Below are 16455 nucleotides of genomic sequence, written 5' to 3' on the forward strand. Positions count from 1 at the left end.
CCCGACTAAGCATTTGAATCACCACAAAACCAAAAGCAAAACTTCCAATCTCCTTGTGCAACTTGTCATTGTTCACTTGAAGATAAGCTGAGGCTGGGATGATAGGGGTAGTCATTCCAGCTCTTCCAATCCTGACCAGCTTTTATATTTCAGCACTACTGTAAAATGAAGTGACACCTGCATCAGTAAGTGAAGAGGTTTCCACTGGTTTAGCAAAGTCCATTTTAATGGTTTCCCTCAAGTATCAAGACTCCAGTTAAATTTATCTTGGGGACTAGAACTATGTAGGAAGGTCACCATTTGATTTTACCCTCTTCGGTCTTGGATCTGGAACACTAAGCTTATGTGTCAGGAAAACATCAGGTTCTTCTCTGATAACCTGAACTCACTTGTTTGGCTCTGCTCCTATCACTTTGAAACTCACACTACCTCTGGTCCCAGCTCCCGCTTTCAAAAACAGAATGTCACTCAAAGCCCTCCAATCTCCCCAGGAAAAGACTCTAGTTCTCACATCAGAACTTGAACTGCTGTTGAGTTCAGAGATTAAGAGGCTCCCAAGGACATGGGATCAGCCCAGAGTATTGGGTTGGAAGGAAATAACTCTCCTTTTTATAATGTCAGCTAGCAAGCAGAAAATATCTATTTCTTTAGTGATTTTTCTGGAAGAAAAAATAATTTTTTAAGGAGTTCTGAGATTATTAAAAGAGTTTCTCTAAAAGTTTTCTCTTTATTCTCTTTCTGATACATCTCTTATATTCTGGATTTGGGGTATAGTTGAAATGTCTAGGCTTGCTTATTGGGAGAAATGCACTATCAGGTTAGGGTGTGTGAAACATGGGTCTCTGAGAAATCCTGGTTAGCTCCCTCTTTTTCAGTCCTTGACAACAATGTCACAAAGAAAGGGCAGTGGATTGATCCTTTAAAAAAAAAAAAAAAAAAATAGAGGAGAAGGTTGAAAAATTTCAAGTCTCTTGGAAACTGTGTGGGAACTCCACCACTTTATCTTAAGGATACAAAGTAATGATGGTGATGATGACAGTTGTGAAGGGGATGATGCACTATGCTCACTAAAAGCTTTTCATCTGTAGGCTCAAAGGACAGCACAACCACTAATTAATCCTGAGGCAAGGTAGGCAAATATCATTACCTCCAATCTGCAAATTAGGAATCCAGGCAGGAGGAAACTAATCCCTTAACCAGAGCCATCTCAGAGTGAAGACTAGAAATGAAATGAAGAGTCCCTGTGTCCTAACTTTCTACTGGCCACCTCGAAGTGGGCTACTGTAGGGCTTTCTTTCTTCCTTCCTTTTCTTTTTTTTTTTTAAAGATTTTATTTATTTATTTGAGAGAGAGAGAGCACAAGCAGAGGGAGCAGCAGAAGGAGAGGGAGAAGCAGACTCTCCACTGACCAGAGAGCCTGACACAGGGCTCAATCCCAGGATGCACAGATCATGACCTGAGCCAAAGACAGATGCTTCACCAACTGAGCCACCAAGGTGCCCAAAGGGATTTCTTTTATTCCACAGACAGAGGTAGCTCCTTGTTGCATCTAACCCTCTTTTTTACAGAGTTCAGTAAGGGCAGGGATGAGACTTGGTGGAATGATGTTTCCACCACAGAATGCTTCTGAGGGTGGCCACATCTCCCACCAATCAACTTGAAGGCGAGAACTGTAACTCACACTTTGTACCACTTGTAATATGCAGCATAGAGTCCAACCATAGATCTCCATGGTTTTGGTTATTTCTTGATTAATAGTACTAGTTTTTGGCAGGGAAAAGGACATATTTCCTTTTTCTGTAAAGTCTATTGGCTTACTTTTTCTTTTTTAAAAGATTTTATTTATTTATTTGACAGACAGAGATCACAAATAGGCTGAGAGGCAGGCAGAGAGAGGAGGAGAAAAGCTCCCTGCTGAGCAGAGAGCCTGATGCGGGGCTTGCTCCCAGGACCCTGGGATCATGACCTGAGCCAAAGGCAGAGGCTTTAACCCATTGAGCCACCCAGGTGTCCCTTAGTTTAATTTTCTTGGTTCAAGAGGTAATTTAGAGAGTGTGGCAGAGATAGTGGCTGACCACCAAGAATTTGTCTTCCCTCTCACGTAAAGTTGTTTCAGGGAAGGGGCTGTCAAATTGGAAACAATATTTCCCAGCACTTTTTGTCCTGCTGACTAGTTCTGGCCAATGGAATGTGAGAAGAAATGGTGTGTGCCATTTCCAGGCTGAAAGAGTTCAGTGTCTGATGTGCTTCCCATCTTTCTACCTCTGGTAGCCACCTTAGGACAATGCGTGGAAGATGGCCGAGCTAAAGAACTTAATTTCCTGTGTTGCACACTTGGAGGGGAACCCCCAAGTCATATCCACATTACACTTCAGGTAAGTGAGAAGTCAACCTCTTTTATTGTTTTGAGATTTAGAGTCATTTTTTACTCCAGTTAGCCTACTCTAATACAGGGATAAACAACAACTTAGAGATGAAGTAATTAGGGCAAAAGGAAAACGGGGACAGGGAAATAAGATGAACACAGCACAAAGTATATATAGAAAACGCATGGTATAAGGTCTATACAAGTTGTTGGAAATGGGCAAAATATTTGGCTTTGAGTTTTCCAGCATCCAAAGCAAAGAAGGGAATGCTACAATCTATAAGATTCACAATGCCCCAAAGAGAAATGCATGTTAACACGCAGGAGAAATATGCATTTTTCTGGTTCCTTAAACCAAGGCACATTTCCCCTATGTGGCATGAAAAAGAGGATCAGTGCTATCAGCTGCATTGGGCCATATCCTTAACAGCATCTGTACAGTGGCTCTCACAGAAACATTCCTGTAGCTGATAGAACGTCCCTCGATGCAAAAAGTGGCAGAATATGAAAAAAGTGACTCAGAAATAACACTTTTTTTTTAAAGATTTTATTTACTTGACAGAGAGAGACACAGTGAGAGAAGTAACACAAGCCGGGGGAGTAGGAGAAGGAGAAGCAGGCTTTCAGCAGAGCAGGGAGCCTGATGTGGGGCTTGATGCCAGGACCCTGGGATCATGACTTGAGCCGAAGGCAGCTGCTTAATGACTGAGCCACCCAGGTGCCCCAGAAATAGCACTTTTAAGAGAGGCCAAGATAGTGTAGTGCACAAAGGCAGTGCTTCAATAGGCCGCCTTAATCCAATATCCAATGACCTGAAAGGGATGGCTTCCTTGCTCTGACATAGGCTCTGAGGTTATCACTTAAGAATCAAAACCATACTTCTGGATGAGCCATGAGGTGGAAGCCCAGTCACACCACACTGCAAGAACACAACTGCATCCCCTGGATGGATGACCTTGTCCTCCAGCCAGACGTGTCAGGAGGCAACCCAACACCTGACTTGCTGACCATAAAGTGAGGAAGTTCCCTTCCCTGACTTGCTTGTTGAGTGGATGGTCCTGGTGTGGATGTTCATTCTGTTTCCACATCTCAAGGGCAGTGATGGGAAGGAAATCAAGGCCGCATATACTGAGGTCACCCTTGGTTTCCTAAGGTCTACAGGTGTGGATGAGAGACATCTGGCCAGGAAGCCGGCCTGCCCGAATCCCAGGAGTGACGGCACTCAGCCACGCCATCAGGAAAGAGGAAGCTAGCAGTAATCTCAGCAGTATTCCAGCCAGCGCTCGAATTCTTCAAGTTTGCAGAGCAGTGAACTGTATCAGACATCCGCCCTGTCAAGGGTCTTCACCATGAGGTGGATTACATCCTTCGTGAGCTGGGATGCTTAACCCTGCTGGCAGAGAGAACGTATCGCCCTCTGAGAGAAGTGACTGTTGTAAGGGGGAGAGATAGATCATGGGGAACGGCTCGACTTCTCTCCCAGAAAGCGTGTTGCCCATTTGCCTTATGGGGAAGAGAGGTGCCTGTGCATTCAGGAGCTCAAAGCCATTTCACTCCTGTCCTTTTCCCTCGACCCTTTCCTGCTGCATGCCCGTCACCTCCCTTTAAGACACAGATGGAAATAATACATTAACCATAACCAAGACAGTGTATTTATCAGTGCTTTTATTTACAGAGGCTGATGGCAACAGGATGCATTGTCTTTTTCTTCTTTTTGAAGTTCTTCATGGGACTTTTTTTTTTTCTTCTCAACAAACATTTAATGAGCAAGTCCAGGGAACTGGGATAGCAGAGTCAGTTAAAAACGTGAGCTTCTGGCTCAACAGATCTAGGTTTGGTGCCATCTGCTCTTATTTCTTTTGCAAATCCATAACCTCTCTAAGCTTTGGTTTCCTCACATGGTTTTCTGAGAGTTTTAGGGGAGGTAATGAACCAAATGCCCTGTTGGAGTAACTAACTGAGTGTGCTCCTCCATCTCCTAATACCGTTTTGGCAAGGCTTAGAATTCTAACATATGAATGGAGAGGGACACATAAATATTCAGCTCATATGGGCACCTTGGTACCAGGGTCCTGGTGTTACCATCTAAAAACAGGAAGTTAGTGGCTTAGTCTGGAATAAGCCAGTCCCTGAATAAGTCAGCTTGGGAGCGGGTCAGCATCACAACTAGTCCACTCTGAGACTGTGAAGACAAAAGGGCATGGCCAAGTCTGTGATACTATGCAGGATGGACACTTGTATACCATAGATTCAAAAACAGATTGAGGGGGCACCTGGGTGGCTCAGTGGGTTAAAGCCTCTGTCTTCGGCTCAGGTCATGATCTCAGGGTCCTGGGATTGAGTTCCGCATCAGGCTCTCTGCTCCACAGGGAGCCTGCTCCCCCCCCCCCCCCCCCCCCCCCGCCTCTGCCTGCCTCTCTACCTACTTGTGATCTCTCTCGGTCAAACAAATAAATAAAAAAAAATCTTAAAAAAACAAAACAAAACAGAGTATGTCTTTATTAATTTAGTCAGCTGCCTGGCCTTCACTGTTCATTTCTCAGTCTGCCTTTCCCTCCACGGGAAGGGTTCGTGCTGGTGTTTACTTACACGGTAAACTCAGCAAGAGCTGTCAGCTAACGTTTCATGTGAATATGGGTGTTTAATCAATAAATGTTGACCTTTGGTGGTGGTGATGATAGATTCTTTCTGGCAGGTTATACAGTTCCTGATATAGCAAGCCTTACATTTTCGCAGTTAATTGTATGCTTAAATGTATGTGCTTATACACACACATATAATATGTGCATATACACTGAATGTAGCACGCACACATTTATATATATACACACGTGCACACTTATATACATACACACATGTACGTAAGTGCTTTGGAATGTTCCCAATTTTAGAAAAAAGCAAGAGGACTGGTTAGTGGTAGAAAGCAATCTGGGGGTTGTACTGTATATTTCATTCACAACTTCCATTCCCTTGAAAGAATCAGGTCCCTTGTAAATGACACTCTGTTTGGAGGGCACAGGGGTGGTGAAGGGCAGCTGGAAGAAGGGCTGAGAGGAGGCCATGGTTCTTTCACACCTGCCTGGACGCCTGGGCAACAGCTGCGGAGCCCGCCATGTGGAAAAGCTGCCTCCCCCACCCTTTCCCTCACGCTGGAATTCCTGCTACAGGAGCCTTTTATTTCGATTCCAGCTAAACAAATATACCGATGCCCCCGGGGAGGCCACAAACACTCACATGTTAAAACTTGCCTGAAGGCACTTTTTACCTCCAGAAAGAGAAGTGTGTAGCCTTTTAGCTGGGGTGGAAGGCGGGCCACGGCAGGGAGCTCCGTGCGGGTCCATTGCTGGAAAGAGGAACAGAGAACCTCAGAGGCAGAACGCATGACGTCACGCTTGTTCTTTGCGCCTGATTTCCCTTCCCTGTCTCATCTTTGAAAGAAGCTTTCGACTGCTGACACAGCAACGTTCAAGGTGGATCATGGATTATTTGTCTACGTGCGTTCCCTGTGCATTAAATTTAAATTTTCAGCCATTTATTCAAGGCCTGGCAATAATTAACTGACAATAAGGAAATGGCACGATTTTCTTAGAGGAGCGCATCAGAAAATAATTTCCTGGGGTCACAGAGAGAACTGGAAACAGCTGGAGTCCCTTTGAGGACATTTTGTGTCGCCAGGCGCAAAGTCCTTTTAGGTTCTAGATGGCCCCGCCCTTCCTGAGGTCTGTTGGACTCCCCCGTGCCAGGGACTGGGGGAGCCCCTCCGCTGAGTCTGGTAGACCCGCTCGTCCATGTATGCAACCGAAAGCTTCCCTGGAGCTGGCAATAGTGTAACTGTCTTCCATCAAACACTTTTTGTATACCCACTTGGTGTTGGGAACTATTAGACTCCGCAAATAAAGTCATTAGAAAAATACAAAAAGCACGAGTAATACGGTGTTAGCCCTGGAAACGTGTACCAGACACAGAGGCCTTTCTTGTTTCCGTTCCGGTCAAACAGCTACTCCCCTTAAGTCGACAAACGCTGAAGCTTATTCTTACTCTAATTAAATTGCCTGAAGGCAAAAGAGGAAAGTTTGCCGAAAACTATGGGGAGGGAATAAAAACCCCACAAAAGTCTTTTTGGGCCTCCCAACGTTTTACCAATGCTGCCCTCTGCAGAGCAAACCTAGAATCGCAACTCAGCCGCGCGCGCAAACTTCTCCACTGGCAGGTGGTTTGGGAGAGAACCTGAAGGTCCAGGGGCCATCAGACTTGGCTCATAACCCCTCTAAAACAATTGCGAACGATCGTGTGCCTTTGTGCATGTTTTTAAAAAAACATAGACATGTGAATTAGTATTATCTCATAGCTGAGTCGGTTGAATATTCCCACATACGGGCGTGGGCTTTATTTACGTTGTTGCAAACCAAGCTGATCGAAATTATGAAAAATGTCTTCTGTAGCACCTTCTGGTGAATTCAGCCCTCGTTGCCAAACCAATCAATCAAATTAGAATTGCTTTTCGACAGGAAAAAATAGTTTGATCATTCTCGTTCAATGTAACTGTGTTTTGGTGTCCAGGATTGTAGTCCTGTGCCCTGACCAGGAGGCAGGTTGGAAGGGGGGTGGGGGAGGCGGGCAGGCAGGGAGACCTGCCTCTGGCTTCCTTGTCTATATCCATGCTGGGTGGTTTGGCCAGCAATCCCCAAGATGGGAAACCCCTTGACTTGTCAAAGTGAGCAGACTGCTGCTGAAAAGTGACATCTACCTTTTTCTAAGTAGCTTCTGGGGACCCAAATTTATCTTTAAGACCTCAAGAGAGACAGAGAAGGAAGAATTATTTTCCAGGAGGCCTCCACTTAAAAAAAAAAATTAATTAATTAATTTAATAGATAGTGTAAGAGAGCAAAGAGGGAGTGCAGCAGAGGGAGAGGGAGAAGCAACCTCCCTGCTGAGCAGAGAGCCTGATGAGGGGCTCCATCCCAGGACCCTGGGATCATGACCCATGAACGCAGCCCAAGTCAGACACTTAACTAACTGAGCCACTGAGGCGCCCCCAGGAGGCCAAATCTTTAAAAAAAAAAAAATCAACAGAAGCCCATCCTGCATTCTAGGTAATCCTGAAGGAAAGTCGTTGTCTGTCGAAGGCCTGAGCAGGAGCAGAGGGATAAGCAGAACCATCTGATTCTGGCTGTGGCCAGAGTGGAGCTCTCAGCCATCTGTGCCCTGCAGGACTTTATCCCTTAGGATACTCTACGGAAATCACTTTCTACATCTTGGACATCTTGGACATCTTGGACCTAAAACTGGTTGTCTGACAAAGTACCTTTGGTGGCTCTATCCATGGGCTGACTGCTCACTCTTGTCTACACCCGTCTTCTACAATCCCCTTCTCCCACCTAACAAAAGAAAGACATGCACCTTTTACCATCCTGCATTTGACTACATATGCTGTGCTGGTGTAAGAACCTGCACCAGAGGAGTGCCTGGGTGGCTCAGTGGGTTAAGCCTCTGCCTTTGGCTCAGGTCATGATCTCAGGGTCCTGGGATGGAGTCCTGCATCAGGCTCTCTGCTCAGCAGGGGGCCAGCTCCCCCACCCCCTGCCTGCCTCTCTGCCTACTTGTGATCTCTTTCTCTCTCTATGTCAAATAAATAAATAAAATCTTTTAAAAAAATTAAAAAAAAAAAAGAACCTGCACCAGACAACAGCACTGTGAGGATATTCAGATTTAAGAGGAGGAGCTGGAGGAGACCAAAGCAAGGGGAGCCATCTTATTTCTTTCTTAAGGGAAATCCTAATGGGCTTGGGGTGGAGAATGTGAAGACGATTTCCTGTCTGCTTTGTAGCTCCTTGAGTGCCAGGCTAAGACATTTTAGTCTTTTTTTTTTTTTTTTTTACGATTTTATTTATTTATTTGACAGATAGAGATCACAAGTAGGCAGAGAGGGAAGCAAAGAAAGAGAGAGAGGGAAGCAGGCTCCTTGCTGAGCAGAGAGACTGATGCGGGGCTCGATCCCAGGACCCTGGGATCATGACCTGAGACAAAGGCAGAGGCTTTAACCCAATGAGCCACCCAGGTGCCCCTAAGACATTCTAGTCTTGCGCTGCCTGACTCCGGTCTGCTTTCCCAGCCTCAGCACCTGTTGTACCATGCATCCTACTGATGGGAATAGAACTGGCTTCCCCATACACCCTGTGCTCTTCCCATGTCTGACTTGCTCTGACCTTTATCTTGGTCTATCAAAGTCTCTTTCTAGGCTAGCATACTGTTTCCTGATTATTCCCTAGTACAAGCCTCTCTCCTTTCTCTTAATCCTATAATATTCTCTACTATCTCAGGGCATGTATTATATTTTGCCTAGTGCTATAATTATTTAACTTCACGTCTCATGGCTTTTGAGGAAAAAGACTCAAATTCCTCTTTATATTTCCCAGTTTTCTAGTTCAAGATCTGGTATAGAGCAGGTACTTAGAAAGTTTTTCAGGTCCCAGGTCCATCCCAGGTTGTGTGAGTTTATAAAATATACCTTCCAGATATATACAGATTCATGTTCTCTGATCAAAGAATGCATTTCTTCTCATCACACATCTAAAGAATGATAGGATTTGTCTTGAAACTTAGTAGCTTCTAGAGTTCCACCAAAAAGCATCTGTGAGGGTAAGGAAATTTTTGCATGTGATCGGGGATTTTTGCCATGTATGATGATACACTTTGGGTGGCATTTCTAAAACACTGCATGGTGCTTCTAGGTCGTAGACCTTTACTCAGTGATGACATCCTGTGCATAAAGGAAAAACAGGAAGCTCAGTCTGGGCTCATGCATCTCTCTCTCTTTCTTATGGGAGATATTCTGCTGATGACCCAGATTCATTTGTTGATAGAAATAGTCTTTAAAACATACCAAGTATCAAATATGTTTGGGAATGCATGGAAACATAATAAGATCAACAGACATCAAATGTCATAGTAATTCCCAAGCATGTTGAAACTCCAATTAAATGTGTGGCTGAGAATGAAATGATGGTCCTACCATCACTTAACGGAGACAGGATAAATGAAAAATAGAACAAGGGATGAAAAAGCTCCACCTAAATCATATCAAAATTGGCAGGGACCAAGCTTGTTTAAATATTCATAAATCTGCAAATAAATGGAGTGGCTGGAATGGTTCTGCAGGATAGTGGTTCTCCAAAACGAATCAGTTCAGACAAACCAAAGAATTCCAAAAATGAGGGCTACACAAATTTTCTTACATACAAAGCATAAAGAATTATGCTTCTGGAAAAAATATGGTTTTTATTTCACCTTGTAAATTAGCTATCAAGTGGGAGAACAAATTCTTGAATGGAAATGTGTGCCAAGGTTTATGGCACAGCAATGACGATTTCCTGCCTGGGAGCTTCTTGTTAGATCTGCTGGTAACCAGCTGAGTGACTTTGCCCAGTGATCTGTCCATTTTTATACTTTTAAAAAACTGAACATTGGCCATTGAGTGCAGATAGGAACTCTTTGGACCGCTAATTAGTCTTATTGGAGAGTTGATGAAGTTCTAGAATCTAGGTGAGGTTTGGTGGGGTGAGGTCCGGAGCCAATGACCAAGAAAGAATTCTTGAGACATATTTGGTGCAACATGGTGGCTTATTAAAGCACAGGAACAGGACCCATGGGCAGGAAGGGGGGCTGCCCCTAGTTGTGAGGGATGGCAGGTTGTGTACCACACGGTTGGGGGAAGGTAAGAGAAAGGGAGGTTTCAACAGAACTTTCATATGCTAAAGAGGGCCTACAAGGTACCGGGATACCGGAGGTCTTGCGGCATTGATCAAGGTTGTCTTTACCTTTTATTTATTTTTTAAAAAGATTTTATTTATTTGTTTGTTTATTTGTCAGAGAGAGAGAGAGGACACAAGCAGGCAGAGCGGCAGGCAGAGGCAGAGAGAGAAACAGGCTCCCCACTGAGCAAGGAGCCCGATGTGGGACTCGATCCCAGGACCGTGGGATCATGACCTGAGCCGAAGGCAGCAGCTTAACAAACTGAGCCACCCAGGTGTCCCTGTCTTTACCTTTTAGCAGGCCATTAACACCAAGATAGTTGGGAGATTCCTAAAGAATGTCACATTTGGGGGTGCCTGGGTGGCTCAGTGGGTTAAGCCTCTGCCTTTGGTTCAGGTTGTGATCCCAGGGTCCTGGGATCTAGCCCCGCATCGGGCTCTCTGCTCGGTGGGGAGCCTGCTTCTACCTCTGCCTGCCTCTCTGCCTACTTGTGATCTCTGTCTGTCAAATAAAATTCTTAAAAAAAAAAAAAAAAGAATGTCACATTTGTCCCACCTAGGAGTGGTGGGGGTGAGGGGGGAGATTGCGAGGTGTCAGCCTTTTGCTTTGTCCTCAGCCAGCCTTCTGCTCCCTCATCAGAGTCACCTATTTTTTTTTTTAAGATTTTATTTATTTATTTGAAAGAGAGAGAGAGAGTATGAGCCAGGGGGCAGTGGCAGAGGGAGAGAGAGAAGCAGACTCCTCCCTGAGCAGGGAACCCAACATGGAGCTCAGTCCTGGGGCTCCAGGATCGTGACCTGAGCAGAAGGCAGATGCTTAACTGACTGAGCCACCCAGGTGCCCCAATTCTTTAGATGCTAAAGTTAGAATGCCACCCATTCTTTAGATGCTAAAGTTTAGAGAATTCATCTACCAAGTCTCTTACCCAAACTGCCCTTCCTCATTGAGCACCTACTACAAGCTCTGCCTGCCTGGCACCTGAATATTTGGCAGCCTGGGTGTTCCCATGGAAACCAGCTCTACTCTGGGAGAAATTTCTAGTCTGGCTGTAAATTGGGGTTAGCAAGGGCAGCCTCCATCCTGCTAAGAAACAAAGCCAGCCTTTCATAGGAATAAGAAGTTGGTGCGTTACCACATGTTTTTCCAACATCCTCTATAAAAACCCTTTGTAGTGCTCACTGGATGACCTCTCACTGACCTTTCTCTTATATTCTAAATGCCATTGTCATGCCAAGCTTGATGAGGGTTTTTATTCTTTCTGCAATAATAGGGTTGTCAGACTTAGCAAATAAGAATATAGGGCATCCGGTTAAATTTGAAGTTCAGATAATAAAACAAAGAATTTTTTAATATATAACTCATGGGACATAGTTACACTAAAAACTGTTCTTTATCAGTCTGAGATAGACTACAATGGGATATCTTGTTGGCAACTCTATACAGTGATTCAAATGTCCTAATTTTCACATCCATTGTTTCTGCTGTTTATCCCTCATATCAGGAAATAATAAGGCACAACCAGGAACTACTTTAGTTACCTGAAAAGAACATGCAGTCTCCCCCCCAGAAAAAAAATTATGAATAACACATAATAGATACACTTTTTATTAATGAGTGTCCTGAGGGTTGTCTAATCTTTTCCCTGATGTGATAACTACTTCCTTTTCGTCTTTACCTCTTCATTTTCATCTCTGGCACCACTTGTCTCACTTTCTTCAATAAAAAAAGGAAAAATCCTTTATTTCACCTCTGCAATGCAAAGGACAGCGGTTCTCAAATCCTTTGGCTATATGGTCTTCCTACTCCCATGAGTTCCGAGTCCAGTCAGGAACAGCCACCCTGTGCCTGTTTTGGTTTCCGTTACTGAGTAGTGTGTGTGTGAAGTAAAGGTGACCTTCCCATTTCAGTTGAAACATTTGGAAAAGACACTGTTTTCTTTTCTTTCCTTTTTCTCTTTGTTTTTGTTTTTAAATTAGCATAGTTATGGGGGGTGGTCTACCCATGTCTTCAGGGCTTTCTCTTGGCTACTTTTCTTCCAACTATTGACAGCACTCAACACTTCCCTCCGAGGGTCCTCAGGGAGCTGGTGGCCTCCTGCCCAGGACATAGCCTGAAGGCAAGTCGCTTTGCAGTTGTGTTTGGAGACACTGCATTTAAACTTCCATCATTACTAAGAAAATTAAAACAAAACAAACAAAACAAACACCCTAACCAAAAAATACTAACTTCCATCATCGCATAAAGTTAGGGGGTCTAGGGAAGAGGGGCTAACTGAGGAAAAAACAAACAAACAAACAACTGCACTTGATTTTATTTATTTATTTGACAGAGAGAGACAGCGAGAGAGGAAACACATGCAGGGGAAGTGGGAGAGGGAGAAGCAGACTCTCCACTGAGCAGGGAGTTCGACGCAGGGCTGGATCCCAGGACCCTGGAATCATGACCTGAGCTGAAGGCAGACGCTCAACTGACTGAGCCACCCAAGCATCCCTACCCTGCACTTTCTTTTTACTCATCTCATTTAATCTTCCTCGGGTGACCACAGCAGATAGCATTATAATTTCCTCCATTTTTCACACGAAGAATCTGAGGCACAGAAAGCTGAGTCGGGAATTCAGATCTTTTGATTCTGACATCTCTGCTCTCAACCTTTTTTTTTTTTTTTTTCCCCTTCTGGAGGTTTCCCATGGCTATGCTTTAAATTTCTTTTTGCAGCAGCTGAAAATAATAATGTATTTTCTATGATCCTGTGTGTGTGTGTGTGTGTGTGTGTGTGTGTTAAACACATACACACTCTTTAACAAATATTGCAAATCTCTAGAAGGATACAAAGTAGAGGCCTCTGCCTCTCCTACTCCTTTTCTATTTCCCCAAGGTAACTATTTCCCTAAGGTAACCAGTGGTGAGCAGTTTGGGGCTCAGTCCCAGTATTTACTGTGAACATGAACTTCTTGGTGCTTTCTGTCTCTTCATCCATTTCTGCCGCAAGCCTGCCTTTCCTTCGCTGGGTGATTTATTTCTTCACAGTTTTCCAGTGTGTTATAGAAGCCCAAAGGGTGTGAGGGCTGGTGTCTCACCAGCTTGGGTATTCAATCCATCCTTGCATGGTCCCTCAATAACTTCAGGAAAAGTCTCTCTTTTACTGAGGACTTTTTTTCCTTTTTTAGTCTGGGAGTGGTTTTTGGCTGGGGAGGGCATGGGTGTGGTGGTGGATGGGAGGGTAGGAGGGGTGGGAAGGAGAATCACTGTGCTGGAATAAATGAGTGGGTCTTCCTACAGAGAAGAATTTCCTCAGGTGATAGGTCGTGAGGTTTAAGAGGCCTGTTGCAAGGTTTTACTGCAGCCCAAATAATTTATGTCAAATGAAGTGCACCATGGTTTAGCTTTCTGGCTTTTACAGTAGGATTTGTTGGGGTAGCTTAATGTTTTAATTAATTAACTTCAAGCTGGGATTCTATATAAACACAAATTGTCACCTCCCCCACTCTGGGGTCCCTCTTAGACATAGAAATGGGTAATGGCTAAGCAAAGTGAGGTGAGTTGGAATTACTGGCCAACTGTGACTTCATCTGAGTTTCATATCTCAGGGAGTAACCATCCATCCAAGGTGCAACCCCAGCCTTCGCCCCCTGGGGCCGACTGACAAGACCAATGGAATAGGACCTCGGGGCCCCAATAAGGCAAATGGGTCACCAAAATTCTGATCTTTCTAGATACAAAGTAATGTGTACTCACAGAGTTCTACAGTCGTTCAGACTCTGACTGCTCCATCGATGGTCATCGATGCTAATTTTCCCAGCAGAGCATCAAGAGATAGAGAAGGGAGGACTCAGAGGGTGGCCCGAGCAGGTGCAGACTGCCCCCCGCTGGAAGCCGGGCACAGGCAGGTAGAAAGAGCCAGGCTTGGTGGTCACAGGTCCTCTCCATTGATGGCGGGGTGAACTTGGACATGAACCTAACCTCTGGGGCCACTGGAAGTTAGTGGACCAGAGGCTCGCCTCCCTGGATGTGTCTGCAAATTCCTTAGTACAGTGCACAGACTAACGGCCTATCAAAGCCCTGCTAGTGTGTAGCCATTACTTTGTCCCATCTGGGTTTTACCATTTCTTTGCTTTTGACACTTTTCTCTCAGAATCTGCAGAGGGTGGCAGAACGCTTTGGTAGGCTCTCCCCTCTTGTCGCCTCAGGTTCTCAAGGGTTAGGCACAGCTGGCCTAGGGCCCAAAGCCTGTGAGACTTTTAGGGGCCTATGATAATATTTTAATTTCTCTTTAGATCAGAAGAAAAAAACGCACTTGTTAATGAACACATGGCAATGAATCCAGTCCACGTTATATCGATCTTTATGTTTAATTTTTTTTTTTTTTAAGGAGGAAGAGACTTCAAAGGCAAAAAAGCCTGGAGCCCTCAAATCACGATGCAAACCTGAACATTCTGGAATCACTTCAGGCTGTCAGCTGGCAGCTGGAGGTGTCTTTTGGCAAAGGCCTGAAGGGTCGAGGGGATTTGGGAGATACCTTTTATCAGCTACTGAACAGCACACATACCTTTTTCTGGAGCAAACCTTCAGTGCCTGCATAAGCAGAGCAAACAGCTTCTGTTTGCCCAGGCAACTTACCAAGTAGGAGTCTGAAGGGAGGCCTGAGGGGAGGATGAACGGCACTGAATTCAGTGTTTGGGATGAAGGGGGCCACATGAGGGCACTTTTCAAATAGCTAAAGCTTACATCTTAGATCCCATGTTGTGGAGGCCAAGAAAAACAGGGCTGTACCTGTCGTAGAGTCTAGCCCTGACGTAAGAACAGCCATCTTGGCAAAGCAAAAGCTGGCACCTTTCACCCCCTCTCAACCCGCTCCCCTCCCCTCAGTAGTATGTGTGACATTCCTCGGTAGTATGTGTGACATTCCATGACCCCTGGCTGCCCTAAAAGAAAAACAAATAGTTAACTTGCAGAGATCACAATCCTGCAAGACAGGAGTCTCCCTCAGTTTACAAATGTCCTAGTGACTTACAGCAAAGACTCTATCTTCTCAATAGCCCAATTTCAAGAGACAAATAACTCAGTTCCTTAAGTCCTATTGTCGCCCTCCCCACCATAAAACTGAAGGAGGCTGAGGCAGAAGGAAATGTAAATAAAATTAAATTTCTTCTAAACCTAAATCTCACTAACAAGGACACTTGATGGGAGAAATGTGAAACTTTATCTCTAACCCTCCAAGATAGTGTGAGCGATCGTTCCCAAGCATATGACCCACTGATATACATCTAGAGGTTCTCACGAGAAGATTTTTATTACTGGTAATGAATAACCTTTTCCCCAGACAGTAGCTAGCCCCTCAAGGTCCTGGAGACCTCGTTTCCAAAATTCCTTAGTGTTAGGGTATGGAGTCGACCATCCCTCAATTAGACAGAGAACACTCTCGATAATGCAAGTCACACAGCGACGTTTATTTCCAGCTAGCTGGGGTTCAAGTATCTGCCTGGTGCAGCGGGTTTCAACAAGGACCCTGAGTACTCAAAGCCAAGGGCTCATATAGCATTTCCAAAGCACTTAACACACAACAATTGTCCATAGCTCCTTTCACACCTGGCGCCACACTTGACAGCTTACCTTTGCGTTACCCCCAGGTGGTTTAGTGAGATAAGCTCTTTACCAATGCATCTAGTCCACAGCCGCCCGTATTCTGGTGCTTAGGATTGACTTGTTTTCCAAAACTTGTATTTCTAGCTTGTTTTTCAAGCTTCCCCTAGTCCCTCCTCTCTCAACTCAGTAAAATGGCTTCCCGGCCTTCAAGATGGCTGTTCTCATGCCAACCCATTCATACATTCCCCCCTTTAGTTGTTTATAATGAGGAATCCTGCTCATTGATAAAGCAGTCGTAGGGGCCCTCAGGAGCAGGCAATTTCTCATCCTGCTGTCTTAAAACCATGAGCTGGACGGCATTAACACAATCTTTTACAAAATTAATAAGCTTATTCAGAATGCAAGGGCCAAAAGTTAGAATGAGCATAAGCAAAACAAATGGGCCAACTAAGGTAGAAACCAAGGTGGTGAACCAGGGGGTCCTATTAAACCAAGCCTCAAACCAGTTCTCCCGTGCCTCCCTCTCCTTCTTCCTGTTGGCTAATCCTTCTCTCACCTTAGCCATGGATTCTTTTACTACCCCAGTTTGGTCGGCATAAAAGCAGCATTCTTCTCCTAATGCGGCACATAGTCCCCCTTGTTGGAGGAGCAACAAATCAAGCTCTCTTCTATTTTGGAGTACCACCTCGGACAGGGAGGTGAGAGATTTTTCTAAATGACTCATAGAGGTCTCTATTCTTTCTAGATCCTCATCT

The sequence above is a fragment of the Mustela erminea genome, chromosome 15 (genome assembly GCF_009829155.1).
Source record: "Mustela erminea isolate mMusErm1 chromosome 15, mMusErm1.Pri, whole genome shotgun sequence".
In the NCBI taxonomy this organism is placed as follows: domain Eukaryota; kingdom Metazoa; phylum Chordata; class Mammalia; order Carnivora; family Mustelidae; genus Mustela; species Mustela erminea.